Source organism: Coturnix japonica, chromosome 23, assembly GCF_054131305.1.
Source record: "Coturnix japonica strain WE chromosome 23, WE-NBRP24, whole genome shotgun sequence".
Taxonomy (NCBI): Eukaryota; Metazoa; Chordata; class Aves; order Galliformes; family Phasianidae; genus Coturnix; species Coturnix japonica.
Window position 1 is genome coordinate 5,525,864 of NC_140685.1, and position 19,183 is coordinate 5,545,046.

The following is a 19,183-nucleotide window of genomic DNA, read 5'->3' on the forward strand; positions in this document are numbered from 1 at the left end:
AGTGCCACGGGGCTCTGGGGATGTGTGTGCTCAGAGTTATGAGCCTGCTTCAGAATTGGAGTTCCCTCCTTTGCTGCAGAGATTGATCACCACTACAAACACCATTTGGGATCACCTGTCCCAACCCGCAGCCTGGCTGGGGGAGAGGAGCATTCCCTGCACAGCACTGCAACATTGGATGGAGATCTCCTTCCCAAGGAAAGCAAAGACAGCAGCTGTGCCATGAGCTTGAGTCCCTCCCATATAAATTAAGGCCAGGTAATGCTTAACACAGTATTTTAACCCCAGCCCAGGCAGTTTGCTGGGGCTGCTTGCACCCCCCTGAAGGGCTACAAATGGTTTTACACTTTTCCTTTCGACTGGGGAGAAGGAGAGCAACGTCGGCTCAATAGCAATTGGAGCAAACTGCAGCTCTGAAGCAGCCCAAGCTCACATTACCACTGCAATGTGGGAACGAGCTGATCAGACATGGGGTCAGACACCCCAAAATGAAACAAACCTTAAGGAGATGAACACGGCTCATGCACCCACACAGCACTGATGGGCAGGAGGAGAGGCCACAGCATGTAATGAGACCTTCATCCCCAGAGGAGGAGGAGGAGGAGGGTCCCTCAGTCCCTGCCATGCTCAAAGGCAAAGGGCCCTCTCGCCCCTGTGCCCCCTGCCCTCCCTTTGCCCTTTTGTGCTCTGAATCTGCCTCCCCAGCCCTGAATCGAGTAGGATGCAGGTTCGGTTGGGTTGGATGCTAGAGATTAGATTGCATCTGTCTGGGTATAAATAATTTACTGCTTGATGGTCAGAGTGAATTTAATTAGTTCTTGTTCTCCTGATAGAATCAGCCCACCGCTGCTAAAGCATTTCACTCCGAATTAGCCTGAAAAGGACTAACAAGGCAGTGCTAATTTTACACACACAACATCCCCCGCAGTCTCTGAAAATACAGCTCCATGGAGCAGCACGCTGCAGTCCCTGCCTGGGGGGTGGGGGGGGAGGAACAAACCCTGGGCACAACCTGTGAGAAGAGATGGGGGCACATGGGTAAGGGACAGCACCATGAAACCAACCCCAGCTCTCCTCCCACTGCCCAAAATTGCATGTCAATGGCAGGACCCTGAGTCCCAGGGCAGGACCTCAAGCCCCAGGGTGCAGCCATGCAGTCCACCCCCCCCCCCCCCCATCCCCAGCATGGGGTCAGGCCCTACTGTTGGGATGTGCAGGAGCAGCAGAAGCCTCACAGCAAAGTGAGCACAGAGCTGAGAGCTGTCAGTGACCTGGAAGGAGAGCACGGAGCGGGAGCGCTCCCTCTGCTCCACATCAGACCCCGTGTTCTCCTCTAAGGACGGTGTCTCATTGACTGCAATGCATTGCTGCTCCTGCCTCCCTCCTCTGACCTACCCTGTCTCCACCACGATTTATGCTCCACATTAGCAGTCTAGAGAAGCCTCTTCCCACGACGCCGGTGAGAGGTGGCACTGCGGGTGTCTGTGCTGCACTGAGCAGTGCCCAGCAGGTGCCCCCCAACCCCCACCAAACAAAGGGCAGTGAAGGATCTCTTCATACCAGCCACAGATATTGCTGTGAGCAGGGTGACAGCAGAGCTTGTTGATGTCTTGGGCACCTCTGCTCTGCAATGGAGCAGCAACCTCAGCCTTGGGAACTGCCCCTGACCTGGGAACCTTTTGCCCTAAGGTGAAGTTCAGCCCCATTCATGCCAAGGGAACCACCAGGCTCCTTTTCTTCACTCAGCTCCCATTGCCAGGCTCTGGCTCTCAGCCTGCAATCCAACATGCAGCATCTCCCTCAATACATCATAACCCCAGAAAGACAGACCAGCAAAAAGCCATCAGCAGCTGTCACAGCCTGCAGCAAACCCATGGGCTTCCACAAGCCCATAGGAGCATGCTGCCCTGCCAGGTGCTGCAGGAGGGACACAGCACCATGGGACAGGTATCATCTACCCACCCTGAGGTCATCCTCTAGGGCAGTTCTGTCCCTGCCTCAAGCAAGACAGTCACTTTACATGGAAGACCTGAAAGACCTCAGCCCCAACAGGGCTGTCGCTACCTCACATGGATGTCAACAGCACCTGGCCCTGGAGATACCCCTGAAAGCCAGGTCTGAGCCCAGCAGCTAGAGAGGAAGCAGTGAAATGCATTGCTGGGAGCAATGCCAAGCAGAGGAGAGCAGCGGCCACCACAGCCATGTGAAATGGAGGCTGAGAGGTGAAGGAGAGGCTGAAAGAGTTCAGGCTGGAGCCTCACAGCATCCCTCAGTGCAGAGCCAACCCCAGCGCCCCAGCTGCTGCCCCAGACCCCCACTGCTGGGCAGCACCAGCACCAGCCACAGGGATGCACAAGAGCTCAGCAGTCCCAATGCAACCTGGTGCCCAGCAACACCATCAACCAAACCAGCAACACCAGCCCTGCATTCCCCCCTCCCCCCCACCCTGCAGCAGGCAGTCTCTGCTGTCTGCTTGCATATTGTTACCCTCACTCCTATATCCACATAAGCTGTGCTGACACCTCCTCTTCATCACAGTGCCCGGCCCTTCCTCGGAGGCCATGCATCTCAAGCAGGACAGCACCATAAATATTGCATAGGAGGTGGTTCTAATCTAGTTATGGGTTCTGCCTCTCACGCTCTTCCATCAGGGAGCCTTGGATTGAAATTGAAGTGTATTAGTATAATTTTATCAGGTTTTATTAAGCCTGGGGTCTTACGTTTTTGATATATAGTTTTAATTAAGTTTTAAGTCAAAGAATGCAGCCGCTCATATTTTATCTTGCCATGTCACATCAGAGGGAGGCAGTTAATCAGCCTGTACAAAAACTTCCCATCGCCCATGAGGAACACTCCTGAACTCTGCCTGCAGGAGCTCAGCCCTCCCCCATTGAAAACACTGGGCAGCAGCATCCAGCATAGCCCAGCATGGGCACAGGCTGGGGTCATTGGGGAGGCCCTGTGGATGTATGGCTCTGCATAGAGGTACTGCATGTATAGAAAGGGATTCAATTAAAAACCATTTAAAAAACAAAACAACTCTCATATTTCGCACGTCAAGTTTCTCCATAAGGGAGAAATACAGACAGAAACCTCCATGTGTAACATGAACAACGTTGGGATCTGCGCCCTGCCAGCAGCAGCCACTACCCAAGCAGCCTCCCCAGGCCTCCCCCAAGGGGCAATGATGGTACCAGACCCATGGGCATGAGGGAAGGTGTTGGGGGGTGGGGGGGTAACCAGCCTTACTGCACCACACAGAGCCCCAAGCACCCACCCTGCCTGGCACGCATGTTCCCACAGCTCCCACCCCGAAGCAGCACAGCCCCCACTGCTCCCACCAGCAGTTCTCGTCTATTTTAGGCTGCTCTGAGAGCTCCAGTTTCTATATGAGGAGAGAAACACAAGGAGTGCGGCTGCTCGGCTGCTCCCTTCACACCACTCCCTCCCCAGCCATGCAGCCCACAGTCCCAATCTCCCCATGCCCTCTTCTCCCTTCTGCTGCCCTAGAGCCCTTCCCAGCCCCTGGGGTCAGCACCAGCTCCCCATCCCCCCCAAACCATCATGGTACAGGAGGATTAACACAGCCCCAGAAGCCCCAACCGTGGGTGTCTCCCCACATGGGATGGCCAAAACCCACAGCGCTGTGGCAGTGCCATGGGAACAGCAGCAAAGAGGAGGGAAGGGAATCCCAAGAAGGAATGATTCTGTTCATCCGTTGCAAGATCGATAAGACGTGGTGGGGAGGAGGGGGATGGGGAGAGCATTTTGCTTTTCACCCTTTCTCATTCGCAGAGAAACAGAGATTTGGGTTTGGATTTGAACATCACCCAGAAGGGAAGAATTTTCTTCCCTCTCCATCCCTGTTCTCCCAATTAAATGGGACTGGGGGCAAGAAGCTTCATGCCAAGCAGCCTCATACTGCACAACACCTAAAAGGACGGTTCCCCAGCCCCACACCAGAGACCCTACATCCACCCACAGCACAGAGGGGACACATTGTGCCCAGAGCACACCATGTCTGTACAAATAAGGAACCCACAGCACAGCATGGCTGGGATGCTCTCCAACCCGCGCACGCTGCAAGGCAGAAGGTGCACACAGAGCCACATCCAGGCTGGAAAAAGACTCCCTGAGAGCCTGGGGCGTGCATGGACTTCAAGGCACACTGCAGCCCATTGCAGCCCCAGCTCCATCCCCTGGAGGCTGTGCTGCCCGGTGCCCTCACATCACCATCATCTCTACTCCCTGCATTGCTGGGGGGGGGGACGGGCACCTCCATGGGGATGTTTCAGATGGGCAGCAAGAGAACAGGGGGAATGAGAGCGCTGTGTGCCATCTCGATGCGTGTATTTATATCCTTCCCCGACGCAGCATCCCTTTGTAACGGAGCGGAGCACGCATCGGCAGGGCTGTCAGCTCGGCGGCATGTTACAAGTGTTTGATATGGAGATTTTGGCAGTGGGAATGGATGTACCTCGCTGAGAGGTTTATGTAAAATGACAGCTTCTGGAAAACGAAGCACTTAGATTAAGGAGGGGAAAAATAAAAGTACAAACAAAAAGGACGGGGGGGTGGGGGGGGGTGTTTCCAGGCAGTGGGGCCGGAGCGGCCGCCTCTCCCCATTGCAGCCCCCAGCCCCGCTGCCCCACTTCCCTCTCCTGCTCTCCATTTGCTGTTTACTGGGCTCAGCCTTTCATTGCTGCCTGTGCGTAGGCATGCGTGGGTGGAGGGAGGTGGATGCCATGCAGAATGCTGCTCTCAGGGCCCACCAGCTCTGCCCATTGCAGGGGGTTTCAAAGACCAGGATGGCTGTGGTCTCACCCTTTGGCTCTTATACCCTCCTGGGTTGTCCCTGGCCCAGGGGTAGAATGCACGCCTGCAGCAGGTCCTGCTCGTACCCAGCTATCATGATCCATAAAGGAGCTGACTTATTTCTTACCTCTCCGCAATGAAGGATGGTGATTACCCTCCATCCCAGTCCACAAAGCTTAATCCAAATTGATGGCCTCCCAGAGATTGCTTCTCCTACCTATCGCCCAATATAATACCCAGCCCTCCCCTGCCCACCTCTGCTGAGGAGCAAAACATCAGAGTAACTCATGCCAGCTCTGAAGGAAAGGCCATTTATCCTGAATTGAAGGGCTCCCATACCAGACATTAGATTCACCGTGTGCTGGGGACAATGACAGCAGCCTGAGCTGTGCCAGTCTGCAGGGTGAGGGTCTGCCTGGCCCCAAGAGCAGTGCCACCCCCCTCACACCTCTATGGAGCAGGATGTGCCCCACAGGGCACTGCTGGGACCGCGCTGCCCCACAGGCACTGTGCTCAGCCCCTGTCCTGCTCTGCTCTCAGTGCAGCATTGGGCTGCGTGCGTGTAGGTCTGCCGAGCTATAAATATCCAGGGGCAGGGATGACAGTGAAGGCTACAGCTCAACTGCATGCCATATATTATGGGAGCACAGCACAGGCACTGAACTTAACCGCTGTGTGCTTCCCCCCCACAACACTTTAATGAAAAAGCTTTCCCGTGTCCTACTCGTGGACAAGATCCACTGGCAAACACGCAATCGTCCCTCCAGCGCATCCACCTCGGCTGTCCCCAGCAGTGCTGGGACGCAGCATAGCGAGAAGAGGCAGCTGCATCCCAGCAGCACCAACTGCAGCCCCTCAGCTCCATCCCCAGCCCAAAACTTGCAGCACCCTCCCCACTAATAGCATCCCTGCTGACCTCAGGTCCCCCCTCAGCTGCTGATCCCTGCACCCTAACCCTACATGCCTGCACAGCACATGCAGGGGATCATGGGCCCCAGTGGCCTCAGCCCTGGGCAGGAGAGCTGATGAACATTCATAAATCAACATTCCCTTTTGCTTGCTTAAGATATCCTCATTTATCCCGCACCACAGGTGTGCACGGCACTCAGAGCCAGAGAAGCAGCCGCGCTCCCTGCCAGGAGAGCTTACTTTCTAATTAGACAGATAACAGCAAATCATGACAACAGACCACCGTGGGGAATGGAAAGGACTGCTGCTCTGCGGACAGCGGGAGGTTCGGGGCCGTTCTGACACATACACCGCTTGTTTCACATTCATTTCCCACACCTGATAATGGGAACGCAGCAGCAGCCCACACTACAGCCAGAGCCCGAGGGGAGAACATTAGCAGGAGGAGGAGAAGGGAGAGGAGCTGGTGGGGTAGGGGGGCCCCAGCCTCAGTTCCCTTCGCCCTCTCCATTGCTCCTTAGAACCAAACTTCCCCGTGCATGGCAGGCTGCAGCGCGTGTGTTTGCATGTGTTTCCAGCCCAGTCTTTAAATGAGGTCTTTGCGGAGAATTTACAATTCCCCCATGGCCTCAATCTTGCAAAGATTGCTTTTTTAACACTGTTGGGCTTTAATTCTAATAAGCCTCGTCTTTATTACGGAACCAGGTCACATTGCCTTGACACTGCAAGAAAATCTTTCATCAGGAGGGAAAACAGAGAAGAGGGAAAAGAAAGGAAGGAAGGAAGAAAAGGGGGGAGGAGGAAGACGGGTGAGACAAACAAGCAGAGCTGCTCCCCTCACCTGAGGGACACGGAGGACCCGCAGAGCTCCATAGAGAGCACAGCCCCCTATGCACACCCCAACCCCCAGCAGTGCTCCCGGTGCAGCTTTGCCTCCCACACACCTCCCACCTTCAGCTGCTGAGAAGTGCTGGGGGAGCAGGAGGGGCAGCACGGCGGAACTTTGACGGACACAACCAGGACAGAGTTCAGACGTGCACATACACAGAGCAGCTCTGCATCGCCTGCCCATGGAGCAGCACAGCCCCCACCTGCCAGAACCACAGCCCGCCCCAGGGCTGGAACAGGGATCTTCCCCGCTGGAAACTGAGAACCCTCCAGCATCGCATCCCACAGCCATATGGGGGCATTGCCTGCCTTTCCAGCTCTGCACCAGCTCCATCCTGTGCCACTCTTCAGCATCACTTACCCAACTGTGGCTGCACCATGGACAGAACCCAAAGGCAATAGCACCCATTGATGCTCCATCAATGGGAGTCAGGGAAGAGCAAGGACTCAGCCCCCCCACCAGACACCAGCCCCAGTGACACCACCACTGCAACCACCCCTCACTGCATCAAGCTCCACACTTCCAAAAGCAGCAATGCAGCTCTGCACAAACACCTCCATCCCATGCCATGGACCCCATATCCACCAGCTCTATTTGTGCTGCTGGGCTGGGAAGAGCAGAGCTTTGCTAAACCAATGGGGGAGCTGGGGAGCCCCTTCCAGGCTCTAGCGCATCCCACACGGCAGCATAACGGGATCGCAGCTGGGGGAGGCCAGGGCTGCTCCAAATGTGGATGTTTTAATTCTTAATGCCAGCAGCTGCACTTAAGGCGCGAGCGGCATGGAAGCCATGCACAGGAGTAACCATGGCAACTTCACGGAAGTTAAATAAAAACTTCTTTAAAAAAAGATAACGAGGTCCCTGAATCATGCTTTATCAGCTATGTTGCTATAAAGATCGAGATACAGCCAGCTCAGGATTCCTAATTACTTCTGCAATATACTGGAGATAGCTTTATTTAAAACAAAACAAAAAACCAAAAAAACTGGCTCTGCGGCGCATCATTTCAGCCCTCATCCACACAGTGCACAGATCCTCACCTGGATCTGCCCATGAGCACCTTCCCATGCAGCACCTGCCCACCCCCCATAGCTCCCCATGCACCAGAGCTGCAGCGCTGCACTGACACACCAATGGTGACCTGGGCTTTGCAGAGCCCAGCAGCGTGCATGAGAGCTGCAGCCCCAGCTGGAGGTATCACCCGGCCTTGGGATCACCTTGTATATCCCCAAAACTCACACATTACGTTGGGAGGTTGCACTGAAACACGCTCTTTTTCCATCAGTCGAAACAACAGCAGAAAGATGCACCGCAGCCATCCAACAGAGCAACAGCACTGGTGGCAGACTTGGGACCAAGCAGCACCTGGTGCTCCCCAAACCCAGCTCAGCCCCCAGATAAAAGGCACAGAGACCCCCTGGGCACACAGCCCCATGGCCAGGGAGGGTTTAGGGACTGCAGATGGAGCCGGCAGTCCCCCCCGCCCCCCCCAAAGCCTAAAGTGATGGATTTATTCCGACTGCTGCTCACAGGCACCGCTCACTCCCAGCCATGCAGCACTTTTAATTGCCCATCAACAGAGTGGGGAGGGACCATAAATCTCCCCCCCATCCCTGCTGTGGGCTGGGGCACGGAGCAGCCCCACATCCCTATTCCTCTTGCTGAACACACGCCGGCACCGCACTCCACCAAAGGCCTGTTGTGCTGCTGGCAGAGGGATGCGCTGCATGCAGATTGAAGCAGCGACTTAAATTCTTTATTGCCACAGCTTATGTTGAGGCTAAGTGAATGATATTTATTATTTACTGTTTGGTTGGCTGGTGGGTTTTTTTTTCCCCTCTAAACTCGTTTCATTTAAGGCGGTTCTGAACAGAAATTAGAATTCAATTAAAACGCGGTTGGGGAGGGGGGTTGGGGGGTGGTTGGAAGTCAGCATTTTGAAGCAGATTATTAAGCAAAGCTCCATTAAACACGTTGGGAGCAGAAATATCGAGGAACGAGTGCTATATTTAAAAGGAGATTTATTCAGCAAAGGAAGCATCATCCGCGGTTCAGGAATTTGAGCGCGCCTTATCGAGGTCACCATTTCAGAAGCAGAGCTCAGATTCTCACATCTCTGCCTCACCCACGGCCTGATTCAGAGTTTGGAGATCTGGAAAACTCCCTTTTTCTCCGGCTCCCCGCTTTCCAATTAATTGTTTATCGATCTGACAGGAGGAAAATCTCCTCTCTCTGGCCGCGCGGGAGGTGAACCCGTTGTCAAAAGTTGTTTTATCGCTTCCATAAATTCTGGTTGTAATGACTTCCCTCTGGTTCAATACTTCGAGTTGCTCTAAACACCAGCAATGCACACGACCTGCTCGAGCATCCCTTGTATTACCTTGACAAGGGGAAGGAGCCGTAACAGAGCCAGGAGTGGGGACAGAACTGGGGACATGAATGGGTCAGGGCGGCCTCAAAGGGGCACGTGGGGCTGTTGGTGAGCAATGGAAGCACTACAGCACTGCTCAAATGGGAGAGCAAGAGGTACAGCAGACTGAGCGCACCACAGAGCCTTACCCAGCACCAGGAGGCTGCACCCAGACTCAATCCCTGCAACACGCATTGCCCCCATTCCTCACCCAGGTTCTCCTTTGTGCCGTAACAACTCCATCCTCCTACAACCAAACAGGCTCCTGCACTCACACCAGCCTTAGATCTCAGCCTTTGCAAGGAGCCTGGGGATGCTCACGCAGCGGTGCAAGGAACAGCAGGATTGGGCTGTGCATCCTTCAGTGCAGTTGAGCCCACAGCCTCAGGCCCACCACCAGCTGCCCTCCCTCTGCTACGGCTGTTTGTTCCACAGACCAAATTGTTTGCATGAAGTGATGATTCAGCACGCTCTCACCTCCTAATACCATAAATTAAAAGTGCTCACATAAATGAAGGAACTTCCCTCACGCCTCGTGTTATCTCACTAACCTTCAGAGACATTTATCCACCGCCATCTGATCCGTCAGAGAAATTGTGACAATAAACTCATCTAATAAACGCATGCACTTTAAAACCTTCACTTACACACCAAACAAGCAGCCCGTGCTGGATGAGCTGCTGGGGATGCAGCTCTCAATGGGGACACCCAATCCCTGCACTCCCAACCATCCGGGGACACCCAGGGCACCTCGAGGCATCACAGCAAAGCAAAACTATGCCCAGGATGGAGAGCAGCCACTGCTCTGTGGGAGGAGGTGGTGCAGCGTTGCAATCAGCAGCAGCACAGAGGCAGCTCTTAGCACAGCGCTGTGCCAGCTGCATGGCACCTCAGAGCCCAGGATGTGCATGCAGCCATTAAGGATGACACGTTGTGGTGGGGGGAGATGGAGGAATACATGCTCTTTGTTTGGGAAAGAAGACCTCAATAAAAGGCACTGACAAAGTGCGGAATGCACTGAGTTCATAGGAGGGTTTGGGAGAGCAAATGTAGAGGAAGAGAATCTCCTCCTTTGGGCTGGAAACATCACCTAAACCCTTCCAGGGTCCCTCTCCCACTCGGAAAAGCAGCGATAGAACTGACTGGCACTGCAGCAGCCACCAGCAGGTTTGCATGCTTGGAACCGCACTCTGGAACCACCTTTCCAGCTCAATGCCCAACACCTGCAACCCCAAGAGACAACCCTAATGCTGTGCCCCAAAAGCCCTCACTGTAACCCCAGCAGGAGTTTATCCACTGCCACAGCAAAGCATTTGTGCGTGCCCTTGTGCCAAAGCTTGCTGAGTGATCCCACCCATGGCTTCAAAGGAGGAAAACAGACAAATAAGTACAGAAAAACCAGATGTCTGTTTCTCCCAAAGAACAAACAGAGGTTCTGCACGGCTCCCCAGAGCCAAGAACAAGTTCCCAGCGACTGGCCAGCTCTGAGCAACCCTGCCAGCCCAGCCGCTGCATTCAGCCTTCTGCAGAAATTACAAACTCTGAGCGTTTGCTCCATCTATTATACAGAGGGGGATAAAAAAAAACCAACCACCCAGCCTTCGTTTCTCGCTTTGTGAGGCTTTGTGCGGTTTGATCACGCCTCAGCCATTTTAGCCAGAAGCCTGGAAGCTCTTTGGGGAACGGACCGTCCTAATCTGCATTTGCACAGCACCCAACAGAACGAGGCCTCCAGACTGACTGCAGCCTTCAGGCACGCAAATAAAGCAAAGGCAGCACGCAGTGTGGGGAGGCTGTGATAAAACACAGCCCTCTGGACATCCAGGAGAGCAGCAGGCAGGGAGATGGCATGGGGTATCCCCAACCTCCAGGGCTCAGCCATACACCATGCCCCACTGCAAGCACCGCACGTGGCACCACACACAGTGGGGAACACCCCTGCTCAAGGCCAGGCTTCCACGGAGGCAGCAAGCGAGCTCCAACCCTTCCCAAAAGGCAGCCGAAAATAGCCGCTGTGTTAATGTCATGCTTACTGGAGTGAGAAACCAAGAAATCCCTGCTGCCACACTCCCCACCGCAGCCTCTCCAACCCCACAGCGCCTATGGGGATAGGGCCATACCCCCAAGCCCTACCCAGTGCTCCCAGCCCTAACGCTACATTTGTTTACCTGGAGCATCCGCGTTGAAGTGCTGGGACGCAGCACCGCACACTGCTGCAGGCGCACGCACCGCCAGAGCATCACTGACATACAGAGGGCTGAACAACGGCGCTGGGTATTTACCCACGCAGCACCAATGAACCAGGTGACTCCAGAAGGCCCTCGCTCCTTCCATACACACACAGCCCTGAGCATAGCACCTCAGCACAGGGAAAGATGCACGTCCTGCACCCATCTGCTCGGCGCACCCCTTCCCCACACCAATGCTGCCCACAGAGCCCCCCCCTCCAGCCCCACTCCTCCTCCTCCTCCCCATCAATCCCAGTGCCACCTCGCCTGACTTTTCATTACAATTCATCTTCACCTAGAGGGTGTGATGTTAATTAGCATAATATTCCCTTCCACAACAGTCCCTAATTAAGACATCCATTAAGAACCTATAACGCAAACTTAATGAGAAGTTGTGCCAGGATTCTTTCGCAGGCGAATAAAACGCTGCAGACGTTAACTTAGAGAGACAGCCTCAGGAACAGCCGGGTTTCATTAATAGATGCATCTGAGCCGGGGAAATCGGACCGCCCGGAGATCACGGCCGCAACGCGCAGGGGAGAAACTTCCTACTGCAAAGCACCGGGCGCTGCGTGATGCCGCGCCGCCTCCCAGCGAGCCGAACCGAACCGAACCGCTGCGCTCCCACCGGCACCGGGGCTCGCAACATCCCCGCGCCCTCCCGCTGCCGGTGGGGGCAGCCCCTCAGGGTCACCCCAACGGAATCTCCCCGCATCCTCCCCTTCATCCCGCTCGTCCTTCCCGGTACCGCCCGACCGCCGCCCCCTCGGCTCCCGGTGACTCACGTTCAGATGTCCCCGCGGCGGCGGCGGAGGCTGAAGGCAGCCGCGGGTCCCCACCCGCCGAGCGGCATCTCCCAGCAGCGGGCGGCCCGGCGGCAGCAGGCGGCGCGGTACCGACTGGGCTCGCCTCGCACGCGGCTGCGCCCGCGCCGCCGCCGCCCCCGGAGCCGCCGAACGAAAGAGAACGGAGCGCGCCCGCCCCCGGAGCCGCGGGGATGGGGCTGGGAGGGAGGGAGCACGTGCGGCCGCACCACCCCCGCCCCGGCGCCCCCGGCCCCCGCCTCCTCTCCCCGCCCTCGGCCTCGCTGCTCCGCCGTGACGGTTCCGGCACCGGGCGAGGGCACAGATTGCGGGGTTCCCACCGTGGGGCCGGGATCCCCCTCGCTCCCACCCTACGATGCGCCCCACCAAAGCAGCGCAGCACGCCCCGCACGCCCCCTCCCACCGCGGTTTCCCACCCCCCAGCCGCACGCGGTCCCAGCCGTCGAGGCGCTCTCCCACCTCGGCAGCGTGCTCGTAACGAGCCCGGCACGCTCCCACCTCCGCCCTGCAAGAAGAGCCGGCTTTTTCCCCATATCTGCCTTGAGGATGAACACGTTACAGCAGTGTCAAGCGCGGAGGTGATTTCCGCAGCGAGGCATTGCCCACTTGCAGAGATCAGTAAGAACCGAGCTGTCCCAAGGGCTTTAGCTCTGCCTTAAGACGCGTTCAGCAGCACCAGCCCGGCGAGGAGTGGCCTCGTGTATTTCTCACCCACCCCAGCAGAAGGAGCACGGGGCAGCGATCCCGATGTACCCACAGCAGTGGGATGCAACAATCCTTCCTATCTTACACAGCAGCAGCCCTCAGGCGCCCCCAGCCCCGCTGTTTGCCTTCACCTTGGAAGCCCGGTGCATTTCTGCACTCAGGACTTTACAAAGCACGGCCTGCAGGAGGTCCCACAGAGCTGCCCCTTCTCCTCTGGCTCACCAGCGGGATGCACGACCTCACTGCAGCTCAGCACCCTCTATAATATGCGTCTGCATTCTGCTACATTCCCTCCTGACACGTTTTCTCCTTCCTCCAAAGGCTCTGAAGAACACAGGATATCATCGGGGTTACACAGAGCAGCAGTGTGAACACAGACTGTAAGATACACCCATCCATCTCACCACCATTCTGCATGACACAGCCATGCACAGCACCTCACTGCCCTCATTCCCAGCCCTACCAGGACACTCCTTGCTCTGCCCCTCCGTGCTGCTTTCCTCACGGTTCGCTGAGGCTGAAGATGCTTTAGGCAGCACATTTAGAGAATGCAGAAGTGGGAACGCGAGAGAAAGAAGCGCTTTGCAAAACCTCAATGCACATCAAGGCCCTGAGCTGCTCCCAGAGCTGGGCCCACTCAGCACAGCCCCATGCAGAGCAGGAGCCGGCGGTGCTGTGGGATTGCTAAGCAACCCCACGCTGTGCAGGGCTGCACACAACCATCCCCCGGCCCCATAGAGCAGCCCACCTCGTTGCTTCCAGAAGGAGGAGGAGTGGGAAAGGAAGGCAGCGTGGAGTGATGCTGTGGTGGGAGAGGCGGTTTGGAAAACACAAGTCAATAGAACCCTGCCTCTTGGCAAAGCTGTGATGTGAACCAGAAGGAACACGTATTAATCTGGAAAAAAATATTTGTTTTTCTTAGCTTATTTCACAGCCTATTTGCCATTTAGAGCCTCCGTTTGGAGGGAGGCAGAGTTGCTAAATGACTGTTGCTTTTTTATCCATAGTGATGGGGCTGTTTTCCTTTCCATAGCTGCAACTGGAAAAGAGACCTGTTGTGGCTCTGCCTGGGGTTTTCCTTGGATTCAGACTCTATAAACCAGAGCTGCAGCAAAACCACAGCATGCAGGGATCCTCCTGTCCCCTGCACTGAGCATCATGACCCTCCTGCAGCACCCAAACAAGGGCAGTACAAGGCTCCAGCCCTGCAGGGATTGCCTCTGAGATGCAGCAATGTGCTCAGAACAAGGAGAGGAGACAGGAGGGGTTTCCCTCAAGCCACCCACAGTGGCTCGAGCTCTTGGGGACCCCCCAACTTCCAGGTGCCCAAATACAGCCCACCCCCTTTCAGAGCACTGACCACACAGACAGTGCCTGCACTGCCGATGCTGGGCGCCCACTGAGCCCCACAGCTCTGTGTTCAGCCCCCTGCATGAAGGTGCATTGACCCCACAGAACACCAGGTACCTGCACAGCCCCTATAGGGTGGGGTGAGGTGTGGAAGGGCCTGGATGTGCTGATGGCAACGTCAGAAGCCCTGACCCACAAAAACCCAAAGCAGAGCACGTAATAACCACACAGAAAGTAACTGCATGCCTGGTCGTGGGCGAGTGCAGCCTGCAAAGAGCTCTCCTGCACCAGAGGGATAAGGAGAGAGAGCCCATGTTAATGCACTCTGAAATAATGCTTTTTCAAAAACAATTTGTGATAGATTTCATAGCCAAGTTACGCAACATAATGAGCAAATCTAAAACATAATTGTCACTGCACATTAACAGCAAAAACCTGAGCCTCTACTACGCTAACAAACTTATTAAATCAGCGAGCATTGCACTGCATCAGTCAATTACTCCAGCAACACTAAGATCACCAGAACAATCTGATATCCATTACAGAGGAAGGAGGAGGGAGAGCGTGGAACTGGAGCTGCCCACAGCGTGACACGTTCTGAAGCATCACATGTCGTTACACTCCTGATGCGGTGCTGCACCTGTGGGATATTTGCAGCCACTCCATAGAGCAAGATCAGCATCTGTCAGAGCAGCTCTGTTGCCTGGCTCCATCCCTGTGCTCTGAGCTCACCCCTGACTCCAGGGCAGGCAAACACCCACAGGGACACACAGGTCGGCACAGCTCCATGACCCCAACACCACCATCCCATAATGTTCTGTCCACACAGGGCTGCCAAACAGCAGAATAACCTCATTTTGAGGTGAGCCTGGGAAGGCATCCCCGCAAACACCTGGAGCAAAGTGCTCCTCGGCACCGTGATTTGACATGGTGTTAATTATGCAAATTAATCACTGCTAAATCAGGTGTGTGTATTTATTTATTTTGCATTTTGCACAGCAACCAAAGCAGGAGGAGCGCCGTGAAAGCAGCACTGCCCCATTCATCCTGATAACGGCTGCCTGCTGACACGCCGTGCTACCCAACCTCCCCACCTCCTGCTTGAAGATCACATTCCCCATTGATTCCTGGGCATCGCACCATTCCCAGCTCTCAGTGTGTCATTGCAAAGAACAAACCACGCTGGGGATGCAGCCACAGCCCTCTTCCAAAGAGGAGGGATTATCTTCCACCCTCTCTCTTTGCTCTGAGGTTCTCAAAGTTGAAAAACAGAGCAACAAACATCACTCCAGCAGCCGAGGATGGGGGAGATGGAGAGGAGCTGCCCCACTGTGCAGTGCTGCCACCCCCTTCATTCCAAACACAGCGCTTTAGGAACACAGAGACAACTCTATCAGGGGAACAAGAGCTAATTAAATTCACCGCGATCATTGGAGAGGAAATTACTTAATATTCTGCATGGAGTTTGATATCTGAGTGCATGAACAGCCACGTTCTGTTGGAGATCCTTCTTGGTGATGAAGGCTGCACTGTGTGGGACAGGTTGATGTGGGGCTGCCATGTCTCACAGTGGGCAGGCAATGCTGACCTGCAACGCTGTCACCCAGCCCTGTTCTCATGGCCAACGTGTTATGGCAGCTCATCCATTCCCACTTTGCCACTCAGCCCCAATATCATCCTGGGCAGGGAGCAGGAGGGCACCCAGCACCCTCCCCACAAGACCCTCAGAGTGTATCCATCCATCCACACTGCAGCTCTCCCCCCATGCAGGCTGCTGGGACCATCCCAGCCCTGAGCACTGCACAGCATGCAGCACTGCATGCAGACAGCAGCCCCACGCCATCCCTGCACACAGGAACACCACGAGTCCCCCTCCAGCCCAGCTCCTTCCTTAGACATCTCATATTTTAGAAGCTAAACATCAGGTTCCACTCACTGTCATTGAGTCCAACAAGGCAGTGGGCGCTTCCCAAACGCACTCTGCTCCCCAGCTCCCATCCCACTCCCTTCACCCCTTCTCACCACATGCACACATACAGGGAAGTGATTGCAAGCAGCAATAATTTTCCTTCTGTATTTATGTCACCAATACCTTCTGCTAATTCCTGAGGCTGCCAGCATGGAAGCACTAATACCTCTGCAAAAGACAAAGCAATTATTTCTAAACATAGCTCCCCTTCCCTTGCGCTGTCACCATCTAAATCACTAAACCCCTGCTCTGTTGACTGCATCTTCTTCTTGGTAGCAAGGGAAAGAAAAAGTTATTGGGTTCTTCCCCTCAAAAAAAGCATATCCAGAGACATTAAGCAACATCTCCAGCCCAATGCCTGAGCCCAGCACTGAGCACATCCCCATTGGCATCCATAGGGCATTGTGAATAGGGTCGGCCCTAGGGAGAGCTCAGTGGGGGGAGAGGAGGAACGAGAGGCCGAGTTCTTATCAACTGCCCCCAAAATATCTCCGCAACATCTCACATCCAACCTACACCAGCACCGCCGGTAATTAACAGCTATGTTTTAATTAAACATTGATTAACTCCTAATTAGTCTAATGATTAGTCACCTGAAGGAGACAAAGCAAAATAGTGGATCTGCCAAGACAGGAGAGGGAGAAGGCAAATGATGAAAGATGAGAGGAGACTGAAATTCCTTCCTCGCTTCCCTCTGGGCCAAATGTTTTCTCTCATTCCCCTCCTTTATAAATGAGCCCTTCGATGTGAATCTTTCGAGTTGTGGCAAGTCTGATAAAGTCTCCTGTTAGTGATGCAGAGGAGGCAGACTTGCTTTTGCCTTTTTCATCAGATTTCAGCTTGTTAATGCAGCTAAAGAGCCCAGCTAGTAGCCAAATTAGTCTCCATCACCAGAACAAAGTGAGCCTGGGCTGCACCTTTCCTTCAGCAATGTGAGCCCCAATGTGAGCACTGCACAGACAGCAAGAGGATGCCATGGGTGCATCCTCACAGCCCTTCCCCTTTTTGAGACAGGGCCATTTACCTGCATTACTCAGAGAAATCACTCCTGGATGAAGGCTGTGGATGTGCTGGGCAGCACGGGTGTGCCCAGAGCCCCAATCACACACAGGAGATCTGCTGGCACCTCACCACCCCCAGAGGCACCGTGGGACCCCCGCAGCAGGGGATGCAGAGGTTGAAACCCTGCCTGAAGGCTCTTGCAGAGCTGCAGGTGGATCGATTGCTTCGCACATCTCATCAGAGCAGGACTGGTACGGATCAATGCAGCGAGGGCAGCAGGGGAGGCAGCATCAGCAGGGAACCCCCAGACCCACCTGCACCCTGCTCAGCACCCACTGGGAGAAGCAAACAGCAGCAGTGCAGCAGGATCCCTTTGCAAACCCTGCACCCTTTTGCACAGCACTGCCCCAGCAGCACAGACAGCCCCACAGCACCCCCAGCCATGGGCAGGGGGGTCCACAACCCAACCCCCACCATCCCAAGGACCTTTGGCCATTGTAGGTTTAGCAGTGCAAAGCGTGGCTTCATAGCAGCTGAGGTCAGTGGGATTGATTTCTTGTTTTGTTTTAAGTGCAGCTAATCTAATAGTTAATTTATTTAAATTGATAGGCCAGAGAGAAATTACATTTCTATCTTCTCCGAATAGATTTGATGCCGCCTGCGGTCCAGGTGAGCTCAGAGCTGGGCTAAAGGCCCCAACACAGCCCTACCACAACCACCTTCATCTCAGCTGTGACATTTTTCATCTCATTACAGCCATTTTAGCAAACAAACCAGTGTAGGGTTGTGTGATTTTTAATCACCCACAATAAACAGCAGGTCCAAGGACAGATCCCTCAGCATCAGAGCCAAAGTAGGGCACTGAGCACCCAGATGCTGCCCGTGGGCACATGCAGAGACCTCCCACCCCCCCAGCCCTACACACAGCCATAGGTTTCCTGTAAGAGTCAGCACCGTGCCAGATTTATGGAGGATGCTGCTCAGTATTTCACGAGTGCTGCAGGCAATCCCATCGCTGCCACTGCGGCTGCACAGAAAAGCACTTTGTAGATTTGATTACGCGATAAGGGGCAGCCGAAATGCAACTTGTTGCCTGTTTCCCAGAGTAATTAATTTCGTCTGTATTGAACAAATGACATAATTTTGAAGATTTCTGGGTTATGGATTAAGTAAAGACCAGTTGAGAGTGTCCTCATTGGCTCCGAGATTAATTAACGCTGAGGCAAAGCGAGCTCTCTGCTCTGCAGGATTGGTTTGCTGGCACATTTGTGATCTACCTGCCCAGCCCATGGCTGACCCCAAGGACGGCACATCCAGCACAGCTGCAGGGAGCAGCAACCCCCATTGATCAGGGCAGAGGAGCCCCATTGGGACCCGTTCCTATAGCAGGACATTGGTGAATGCCAGATACACCCAAACTTCAGGGCTTCTCTCTGTGTCCCAAGCCACGCACTCCAGCCATGGGGCAGGCACAGAGCAGAGCACATCCACATGAAGGCACAGAGAGGCTCAGGAAGGTGGATTTCCCCTCATCCACCCCAGACTTGCTTAAGAATCCCCAAGTGGGGTGAAAAAAAAAACCAGGGCTCCGTGCGGCGTTTATTCATGAGCCAGGCGTTCCATTCAATGCGCCTCGCCACGCAGGATCAAAGATACAGAGCAGCACCTAATTAATTATTTTTTCCCTCTTCTTCTGTAACATCCCCTCGTTGAGCGCTGAGCCCCAGAATCTAAAAGCCTCCCTTTCAATGACTCCGCATAATGAGATGGATTTGGACTCCAGCAAATTTGTTCGGTTTTATGGAGTATTACATGAAAATGCTGTGAAATTAAGTTCTGTCTTTGCTATCACGCCACGGCCATCAGAGCGCTTTTATGTATGGCACTGAGACTAAAAGATGGGAAAGTGAGTCCTTGCTGCAGTAATGTGGCGAATGGGGAGAGGGAGGAGCCGTGCAATGAAGATGACATGGTGGAGGGTTAGACTCGGGGAAATGATGAAGAGAACAAGAAAGTGATGCAGATAAAGAGAGTACAAGCTGAGAGCCCAGAATGGGGCCAACAGAGCGGCACAGCAGCGGG

General features: G+C 54.6%; 1 protein-coding gene across 22 annotated transcripts in view; it reads right to left on the bottom strand.

Annotated features, from left to right (window-relative positions):
- The window catches only part of RBFOX3 (RNA binding fox-1 homolog 3), a 107,374-nt gene that overhangs the window by 70,371 nt on the left and 17,820 nt on the right, over positions 1–19,183 (bottom strand). Inside the window, exon 1 of one of the 22 annotated variants that reach the window (XM_085522947.1) lies at positions 12,535–12,633. The exons of 16 other annotated variants lie outside the window; for them this stretch is intronic. The gene's annotated coding sequence lies outside the window, so the exon portion shown is untranslated. Of the gene's footprint in view, positions 1–11,191; positions 11,284–12,534; positions 12,768–19,183 lie in introns of those variants that run through there. 5 more of the 22 variants (XM_085522937.1, XM_085522944.1, XM_085522930.1 and 2 more) reach the window with 5 other exon arrangements.